Below are 9215 nucleotides of genomic sequence, written 5' to 3'. Positions count from 1 at the left end.
CATGCTGAAGTTTCGATTTATGGAGACAGCTCTCATCGATGGTCTGCCTTTTTTCTACATCAACTCCGACACATCAAACGGAACCTTCATGCGCATCTTCCTTGTTTTGGAGCTGATGGTGATGTGGCAGTGCGTGTGGGAGTGTCGGTGTCTGCGGCTTGTGGTGGGTGGATTGTGTCGAGCAGAGAGTGGATGCTGGGGTAGGGACTGTGCGTGGTGTTGGAGGGATGATGACGAGGCTGCCTCATGAGCACCGTTCTTACTTTGGCGGTGCTGTGTTGTAAGCTTGCTGATGGCTTGGACGGTGCCAGAGGTGTGTGTTGAGGAGGGTTGTTACAGTAGAGAGAGGACGGTGCGACAATGGAGTGGGGGTGATGAAGAGAGATGGCGGCTTGGAATCGGCCCTGCACAGCCGGGGCTGCCAGTCTTTCCCACTGAATTGTGTGGATTGTGTCAGAATGGCTGCGCGACAGTGTGAAGCGTGAACGTCTTACCCGCTCAGGCCGGAGCCGGCCAGGAGCCCGGGTAGCTCAGTCGTTAGAGCATCAGACTTTGAATCTGAGGGTCCAGGGTTCAAGTCCCTGCTCGGGCGGGTCGCTTTTAAATTGCACTGCCCACGGAACAACAGAGAAGGCGGTGCGAGCAAATCAGACTCAATGGCCCTCCCGTTCTGGCGGTGGCGGAAGCAAGCACAGGCCCGTTTTGCCTGCATTTCCGAACTGTCGCAGGTGCTGCCAAACTCGCGGTGTTTCTCCCCGCAACGCGTTGACTTCTGTTTGAATTGATCTCTTTCAGATCCTCCAAATTTGCGAAATCAGAAATTAGCATAGAATCCCTCGACTGTGGAAACAGGCGACCGACTCTCCCAAGAGCATCCCCCAGGCAGCCAAACCCTTACCGCATGACTATGCATTTACCCCGAACAAATGCACCGAAACTACACATCCCTGAAAACAATGGGCAATTAAGCATGGCCAGAACACCGGACCTGCACACTTTTGGTCTGTGGGAGGAAAGCGGATCCGTCGGACGAAATCCACGCAGACACGGGGAGAATGGGCAAACTCCACGCAGGGAGTCGACCGAAGTTCGAATCCGACATGGTCCGTGGCGCTGGGAGGCAGCAGTGAAATCCTGATTATATTTGCACATGCTGAAGTTTCGATTTATGGAGACAGCTCTCATCGATGGTCTGCCTTTTTTCTACATCAACTCCGACACATCAAACGGAACCTTCATGCGCATCTTCCTTGTTTTGGAGCTGATGGTGATGTGGCAGTGCGTGTGGGAGTGTCGGTGTCTGCGGCTTGTGGTGGGGTGGATTGTGTCGAGCAGAGAGTGGATGCTGGGGGTAGGGACTGTGCGTGGTGTTGGAGGGATGATGACGAGGCTGCCTCATGAGCACCGTTCTTACTTTGGCGGTGCTGTGTTGTAAGCTTGCTGATGGCTTGGACGGTGCCAGAGGTGTGTGTTGAGGAGGGTTGTTACAGTAGAGAGAGGACGGTGCGACAATGGAGTGGGGGTGATGAAGAGAGATGGCGGCTTGGAATCGGCCCTGCACAGCCGGGCTGCCAGTCTTTCCCACTGAATTGTGTGGATTGTGTCAGAATGGCTGCGCGACAGTGTGAAGCGTGAACGTCTTACCCGGCTCAGGCCGGGCCGGCCAGGAGCCCGGGTAGCTCAGTCGTAGAGCATCAGACTTTTAATCTGAGGGTCCAGGGTTTCAAGTCCCTGCTCGGGCGGGTCGCTTTTAAATTGCACTGCCACGGAACAACAGAGAAGGCGGTGCGAGCAAATCAGACTCAATGGCCCTCCCGTTCTGGCGGTGGCGGAAGCAAGCACAGGCCCGTTTTGCCCTGCATTTCCGAACTGTCGCAGGTGCTGCCAAACTCGCGGTGTTTCTCCGCAACGCGTGACTTCTGTTTGAATTGATCTCTTTCAGATCCTCCAAATTTGCGAAATCAGAAATTAGCATAGAATCCCTCGACTGTGGAAACAGGCGACCGACTCTCCCAAGAGCATCCCCCAGGCAGCCAAACCCTTACCGCATGACTATGCATTTACCCCGAACAAATGCACCGAAACTACACATCCCTGAAAACAATGGGCAATTTAGCATGGCCAGAACACCGGACCTGCACACTTTTGTCTGTGGGAGGAAAGCGGATCCGTCGGACGAAATCCACGCAGACACGGGGAGAATGGGCAAACTCCACGCAGGGAGTCGACCGAAGTTCGAATCCGACATGGGTCCGTGGCGCTGGGAGGCAGCAGTGAAATCCTGATTATATTTGCACATGCTGAAGTTTCGATTTATGGAGACAGCTCTCATCGATGGTCTGCCTTTTTTCTACATCAACTCCGACACATCAAACGGAACCTTCATGCGCATCTTCCTTGTTTTGGAGCTGATGGTGATGTGGCAGTGCGTGTGGGAGTGTCGGTGTCTGCGGCTTGTGGTGGGGTGGATTGTGTCGAGCAGAGAGTGGATGCTGGGGTAGGGACTGTGCGTGGTGTTGGAGGGATGATGACGAGGCTGCCTCATGAGCACCGTTCTTACTTTGGCGGTGCTGTGTTGTAAGCTTGCTGATGGCTTGGACGGTGCCAGAGGTGTGTGTTGAGGAGGGTTGTTACAGTAGAGAGAGGACGGTGCGACAATGGAGTGGGGGTGATGAAGAGAGATGGCGGCTTGGAATCGGCCCTGCACAGCCGGGGCTGCCAGTCTTTCCCACTGAATTGTGTGGATTGTGTCAGAATGGCTGCGCGACAGTGTGAAGCGTGAACGTCTTACCCGGCTCAGGCCGGAGGCGGCCCAGGAGCCCGGGTAGCTCAGTCGGTAGAGCATCAGACTTTTAATCTGAGGGTCCAGGGTTCAAGTCCCTGCTCGGGCGGGTCGCTTTTAAATTGCACTGCCACGGAACAACAGAGAAGGCGGTGCGAGCAAATCAGACTCAATGCCCTCCCGTTCTGGCGGTGGCGGAAGCAAGCACAGGCCCGTTTTGCCTGCATTTCCGAACTGTCGCAGGTGCTGCCAAACTCGCGGTGTTTCCTCCGCAACGCGTGACTTCTGTTTGAATTGATCTCTTTCAGATCCTCCAAATTGCGAAATCAGAAATTAGCATAGAATCCCTCGACTGTGGAAACAGGCGACCGACTCTCCCAAGAGCACTCCCCAGGCAGCCAAACCCTTACCGCATGACTAATGCATTTACCCCGAACAAATGCACCGAAACTACACATCCCTGAAAACAATGGGCAATTTAGCATGGCCAGAACACCGGACCTGCACACTTTTGGTCTGTGGGAGGAAAGCGGATCCGTCGGACGAAATCCACGCAGACACGGGGAGAATGGGCAAACTCCACGCAGGGAGTCGACCGAAGTTCGAATCCGACATGGGTCCGTGGCGCTGGAGGCAGCAGTGAAATCCTGATTATATTTGCACATGCTGAAGTTTCGATTTATGGAGACAGCTCTCATCGATGGTCTGCCTTTTTTCTACATCAACTCCGACACATCAAACGGAACCTTCATGCGCATCTTCCTTGTTTTGGAGCTGATGGTGATGTGGCAGTGCGTGTGGGAGTGTCGGTGTCTGCGGCTTGTGGTGGGTGGATTGTGTCGAGCAGAGAGTGGATGCTGGGGTAGGGACTGTGCGTGGTGTTGGAGGGATGATGACGAGGCTGCCTCATGAGCACCGTTCTTACTTTGGCGGTGCTGTGTTGTAAGCTTGCTGATGGCTTGGACGGTGCCAGAGGTGTGTGTTGAGGAGGGTTGTTACAGTAGAGAGAGGACGGTGCGACAATGGAGTGGGGGTGATGAAGAGAGATGGCGGCTTGGAATCGGCCCTGCACAGCCGGGGCTGCCAGTCTTTCCACTGAATTGTGTGGATTGTGTCAGAATGGCTGCGCGACAGTGTGAAGCGTGAACGTCTTACCCGGCTCAGGCCGGGGCCAGCCCGGAGCCCGGGTAGCTCAGTCGGTAGAGCATCAGACTTTTAATCTGAGGGTCCAGGGTTCAAGTCCCTGCTAGGGCGGGTCGCTTTTAAATTTCACTGCCACGGAACAACAGAGAAGGCGGTGCGAGCAAATCAGACTCAATGGCCCTCCCGTTCTGGCGGTGGCGGAAGCAAGCACAGGCCCGTTTTGCCTGCATTTCCGAACTGTCGCAGGTGCTGCCAAACTCGCGGTGTTTCACCCGCAACGCGTGACTTCTGTTTGAATTGATCTCTTTCAGATCCTCCAAATTTGCGAAATCAGAAATTAGCATAGAATCCCTCGACTGTGGAAACAGGCGACCGACTCTCCCAAGAGCATCCCCCAGGCAGCCAAACCCTTACCGCATGACTATGCATTTACCCCGAACAAATGCACCGAAACTACACATCCCTGAAAACAATGGGCAATTTAGCATGGCCAGAACACCGGACCTGCACACTTTTGGTTTGTGGGAGGAAAGCGGATCCGTCGGACGAAATCCACGCAGACACGGGAGAATGGGCAAACTCCACGCAGGGAGTCGACCGAAGTTCGAATCCGACATGGGTCCGTGGCGCTGGGAGGCAGCAGTGAAATCCTGATTATATTTGCACATGCTGAAGTTTCGATTTATGGAGACAGCTCTCATCGATGGTCTGCCTTTTTTCTACATCAACTCCGACACATCAAACGGAACCTTCATGCGCATCTTCCTTGTTTTGGAGCTGATGGTGATGTGGCAGTGCGTGTGGGAGTGTCGGTGTCTGCGGCTTGTGGTGGGGTGGATTGTGTCGAGCAGAGAGTGGATGCTGGGGGTAGGGACTGTGCGTGGTGTTGGAGGGATGATGACGAGGCTGCCTCATGAGCACCGTTCTTACTTTGGCGGTGCTGTGTTGTAAGCTTGCTGATGGCTTGGACGGTGCCAGAGGTGTGTGTTGAGGAGGGTTGTTACAGTAGAGAGAGGACGGTGCGACAATGGAGTGGGGGTGATGAAGAGAGATGGCGGCTTGGAATCGGCCCTGCACAGCCGGGGCTGCCAGTCTTTCCCCACTGAATTGTGTGGATTGTGTCAGAATGGCTGCGCGACAGTGTGAAGCGTCAACGTCTTACCCGGCTCAGGCCGGGCCGGCCAGGAGCCCGGGTAGCTCAGTCGGTAGAGCATCAGACTTTTAATCTGAGGGTCCAGGGTTCAAGTCCCTGCTCGGGCGGGTCGCTTTTAAATTGCACTGCCACGGAACAACAGAGAAGGCGGTGCGAGCAAATCAGACTCAATGGCCCTCCCGTTCTGGCGGTGGCGGAAGCAAGCACAGGCCCGTTTTGCCTGCATTTCCGAACTGTCGCAGGTGCTGCCAAACTCGCGGTGTTTCACCCGCAACGCGTGACTTCTGTTTGAATTGATCTCTTTCAGATCCTCCAAATTTGCGAAATCAGAAATTAGCATAGAATCCCTCGACTGTGGAAACAGGCGACCGACTCTCCCAAGAGCATCCCCCAGGCAGCCAAACCCTTACCGCATGACTATGCATTTACCCCGAACAAATGCACCGAAACTACACATCCCTGAAAACAATGGGCAATTTAGCATGGCCAGAACACCGGACCTGCACACTTTTGGTCTGTGGGAGGAAAGCGGATCCGTCGGACGAAATCCACGCAGACACGGGAGAATGGGCAAACTCCACGCAGGGAGTCGACCGAAGTTCGAATCCGACATGGGTCCGTGGCGCTGGGAGGCAGCAGTGAAATCCTGATTATATTTGCACATGCTGAAGTTTCGATTTATGGAGACAGCTCTCATCGATGGTCTGCCTTTTTCTACATCAACTCCGACACATCAAACGGAACCTTCATGCGCATCTTCCTTGTTTTGGAGCTGATGGTGATGTGGCAGTGCGTGTGGGAGTGTCGGTGTCTGCGGCTTGTGGTGGGGTGGATTGTGTCGAGCAGAGAGTGGATGCTGGGGGTAGGGACTGTGCGTGGTGTTGGAGGGATGATGACGAGGCTGCCTCATGAGCACCGTTCTTACTTTGGCGGTGCTGTGTTGTAAGCTTGCTGATGGCTTGGACGGTGCCAGAGGTGTGTGTTGAGGAGGGTTGTTACAGTAGAGACAGGACGGTGCGACAATGGAGTGGGGGTGATGAAGAGAGATGGCGGCTTGGAATCGGCCCTGCACAGCCGGGGCTGCCCGTCTTTCCCACTGAATTGTGTGGATTGTGTCAGAATGGCTGCGCGACAGTGTGAAGCGTGAACGTCTTACCCGGCTCGGCCGGGGCCGGCCAGGAGCCCGGGTAGCTCAGTCGGTAGAGCATCAGACTTTTAATCTGAGGGTCCAGGGTTCAAGTCCCTGCTCGGGCGGGTCGCTTTTAAATTTCACTGCCACGGAACAACAGAGAAGGCGGTGCGAGCAAATCAGACTCAATGGCCCTCCCGTTCTGGCGGTGGCGGAAGCAAGCACAGGCCCGTTTTGCCTGCATTTCCGAACTGTCGCAGGTGCTGCCAAACTCGCGGTGTTTCACCCGCAACGCGTGACTTCTGTTTGAATTGATCTCTTTCAGATCCTCCAAATTTGCGAAATCAGAAATTAGCATAGAATCCCTCGACTGTGGAAACAGGCGACCGACTCTCCCAAGAGCATCCCCCAGGCAGCCAAACCCTTACCGCATGACTATGCATTTACCCCGAACAAATGCACCGAAACTACACATCCCTGAAAACAATGGGCAATTTAGCATGGCCAGAACACCGGACCTGCACACTTTTGGTCTGTGGGAGGAAAGCGGATCCGTCGGACGAAATCCACGCAGACACGGGGAGAATGGGCAAACTCCACGCAGGGAGTCGACCGAAGTTCGAATCCGACATGGGTCCGTGGCGCTGGGAGGCAGCAGTGAAATCCTGATTATATTTGCACATGCTGAAGTTTCGATTTATGGAGACAGCTCTCATCGATGGTCTGCCTTTTTTCTACATCAACTCCGACACATCAAACGGAACCTTCATGCGCATCTTCCTTGTTTTGGAGCTGATGGTGATGTGGCAGTGCGTGTGGGAGTGTCGGTGTCTGCGGCTTGTGGTGGGGTGGATTGTGTCGAGCAGAGAGTGGATGCTGGGGGTAGGGACTGTGCGTGGTGTTGGAGGGATGATGACGAGGCTGCCTCATGAGCACCGTTCTTACTTTGGCGGTGCTGTGTTGTAAGCTTGCTGATGGCTTGGACGGTGCCAGAGGTGTGTGTTGAGGAGGGTTGTTACAGTAGAGACAGGACGGTGCGACAATGGAGTGGGGGTGATGAAGAGAGATGGCGGCTTGGAATCGGCCCTGCACAGCCGGGGCTGCCAGTCTTTCCCACTGAATTGTGTGGATTGTGTCAGAATGGCTGCGCGACAGTGTGAAGCGTGAACGTCTTACCCGGCTCAGGCCGGAGCCGGCCAGGAGCCCGGGTAGCTCAGTCGGTAGAGCATCAGACTTTTAATCTGAGGGTCCAGGGTTCAAGTCCCTGCTCGGGCGGGTCGCTTTTAAATTGCACTGCCACGGAACAACAGAGAAGGCGGTGCGAGCAAATCAGACTCAATGGCCCTCCCGTTCTGGCGGTGGCGGAAGCAAGCACAGGCCCGTTTTGCCTGCATTTCCGAACTGTCGCAGGTGCTGCCAAACTCGCGGTGTTTCTCCCGCAACGCGTGACTTCTGTTTGAATTGATCTCTTTCAGATCCTCCAAATTTGCGAAATCAGAAATTAGCATAGAATCCCTCGACTGTGGAAACAGGCGACCGACTCTCCCAAGAGCATCCCCCAGGCAGCCAAACCCTTACCGCATGACTATGCATTTACCCCGAACAAATGCACCGAAACTACACATCCCTGAAAACAATGGGCAATTTAGCATGGCCAGAACACCGGACCTGCACACTTTTGGTCTGTGGGAGGAAAGCGGATCCGTCAGACGAAATCCACGCAGACACGGGAGAATGGGCAAACTCCACGCAGGGAGTCGACCGAAGTTCGAATCCGACATGGGTCCGTGGCGCTGGGAGGCAGCAGTGAAATCCTGATTATATTTGCACATGCTGAAGTTTCGATTTATGGAGACAGCTCTCATCGATGGTCTGCCTTTTTTCTACATCAACTCCGACACATCAAACGGAACCTTCATGCGCATCTTCCTTGTTTTGGAGCTGATGGTGATGTGGCAGTGCGTGTGGGAGTGTCGGTGTCTGCGGCTTGTGGTGGGGTGGATTGTGTCGAGCAGAGAGTGGATGCTGGGGGTAGGGACTGTGCGTGGTGTTGGAGGGATGATGACGAGGCTGCCTCATGAGCACCGTTCTTACTTTGGCGGTGCTGTGTTGTAAGCTTGCTGATGGCTTGGACGGTGCCAGAGGTGTGTGTTGAGGAGGGTTGTTACAGTAGAGAGAGGACGGTGCGACAATGGAGTGGGGGTGATGAAGAGAGATGGCGGCTTGGAATCGGCCCTGCACAGCCGGGGCTGCCAGTCTTTCCCACTGAATTGTGTGGATTGTGTCAGAATGGCTGCGCGACAGTGTGAAGCGTGAACGTCTTACCCGGCTCAGGCCGGAGCCGGCCAGGAGCCCGGGTAGCTCAGTCGGTAGAGCATCAGACTTTTAATCTGAGGGTCCAGGCGGTGCGAGCAAATCAGACTCAATGGCCCTCCCGTTCTGGCGGTGGCGGAAGCAAGCACAGGCCCGTTTTGCCTGCATTTCCGAACTGTCGCAGGTGCTGCCAAACTCGCGGTGTTTCTCCCGCAACGCGTGACTTCTGTTTGAATTGATCTCTTTCAGATCCTCCAAATTTGCGAAATCAGAAATTAGCGTAGAATCCCTCGACTGTGGAAACAGGCGACCGACTCTCCCAAGAGCATCCCCCAGGCAGCCAAACCCTTACCGCATGACTATGCATTTACCCCGAACAAATGCACCGAAACTACACATCCCTGAAAACAATGGGCAATTTAGCATGGCCAGAACACCGGACCTGCACACTTTTGGTCTGTGGGAGGAAAGCGGATCCGTCGGACGAAATCCACGCAGACACGGGGAGAATGGGCAAACTCCACGCAGGGAGTCGACCGAAGTTCGAATCCGACATGGGTCCGTGGCGCTGGGAGGCAGCAGTGAAATCCTGATTATATTTGCACATGCTGAAGTTTCGATTTATGGAGACAGCTCTCATCGATGGTCTGCCTTTTTTCTACATCAACTCCGACACATCAAACGGAACCTTCATG

At 54.6% G+C, this 9215-nt stretch overlaps 7 non-coding genes across 7 annotated transcripts; all 7 read left to right on the top strand.

The window, feature by feature from the left end:
* The first annotated feature begins 519 nt into the window (after window positions 1-519).
* On the top strand, window positions 520-592 carry trnaq-uug (transfer RNA glutamine (anticodon UUG)). Its single transcript has one exon. It is a non-coding gene; the product is annotated as a tRNA-Gln (tRNA).
* A 1077-nt stretch (window positions 593-1669) lies between these two features.
* On the top strand, window positions 1670-1742 carry trnak-uuu (transfer RNA lysine (anticodon UUU)). Its single transcript has one exon. It is a non-coding gene; the product is annotated as a tRNA-Lys (tRNA).
* Window positions 1743-2818: 1076 nt separating this feature from the next.
* On the top strand, window positions 2819-2891 carry trnak-uuu (transfer RNA lysine (anticodon UUU)). Its single transcript has one exon. It is a non-coding gene; the product is annotated as a tRNA-Lys (tRNA).
* A 1072-nt stretch (window positions 2892-3963) lies between these two features.
* Window positions 3964-4036, top strand: trnak-uuu (transfer RNA lysine (anticodon UUU)). Its single transcript has one exon. It is a non-coding gene; the product is annotated as a tRNA-Lys (tRNA).
* Window positions 4037-5112: 1076 nt separating this feature from the next.
* trnak-uuu (transfer RNA lysine (anticodon UUU)) lies at window positions 5113-5185 on the top strand. Its single transcript has one exon. It is a non-coding gene; the product is annotated as a tRNA-Lys (tRNA).
* Window positions 5186-6259: 1074 nt separating this feature from the next.
* On the top strand, window positions 6260-6332 carry trnak-uuu (transfer RNA lysine (anticodon UUU)). The gene has a single exon. It is a non-coding gene; the product is annotated as a tRNA-Lys (tRNA).
* A 1077-nt stretch (window positions 6333-7409) lies between these two features.
* trnak-uuu (transfer RNA lysine (anticodon UUU)) lies at window positions 7410-7482 on the top strand. Its single transcript has one exon. It is a non-coding gene; the product is annotated as a tRNA-Lys (tRNA).
* Window positions 7483-9215: the final 1733 nt, after the last annotated feature.

The sequence above is a fragment of the Hemiscyllium ocellatum genome, chromosome 28, assembly GCF_020745735.1.
Source record: "Hemiscyllium ocellatum isolate sHemOce1 chromosome 28, sHemOce1.pat.X.cur, whole genome shotgun sequence".
Lineage (NCBI taxonomy): Eukaryota > Metazoa > Chordata > Chondrichthyes > Orectolobiformes > Hemiscylliidae > Hemiscyllium > Hemiscyllium ocellatum.
This window is presented reverse-complemented; position numbering and strand designations above follow the sequence as displayed.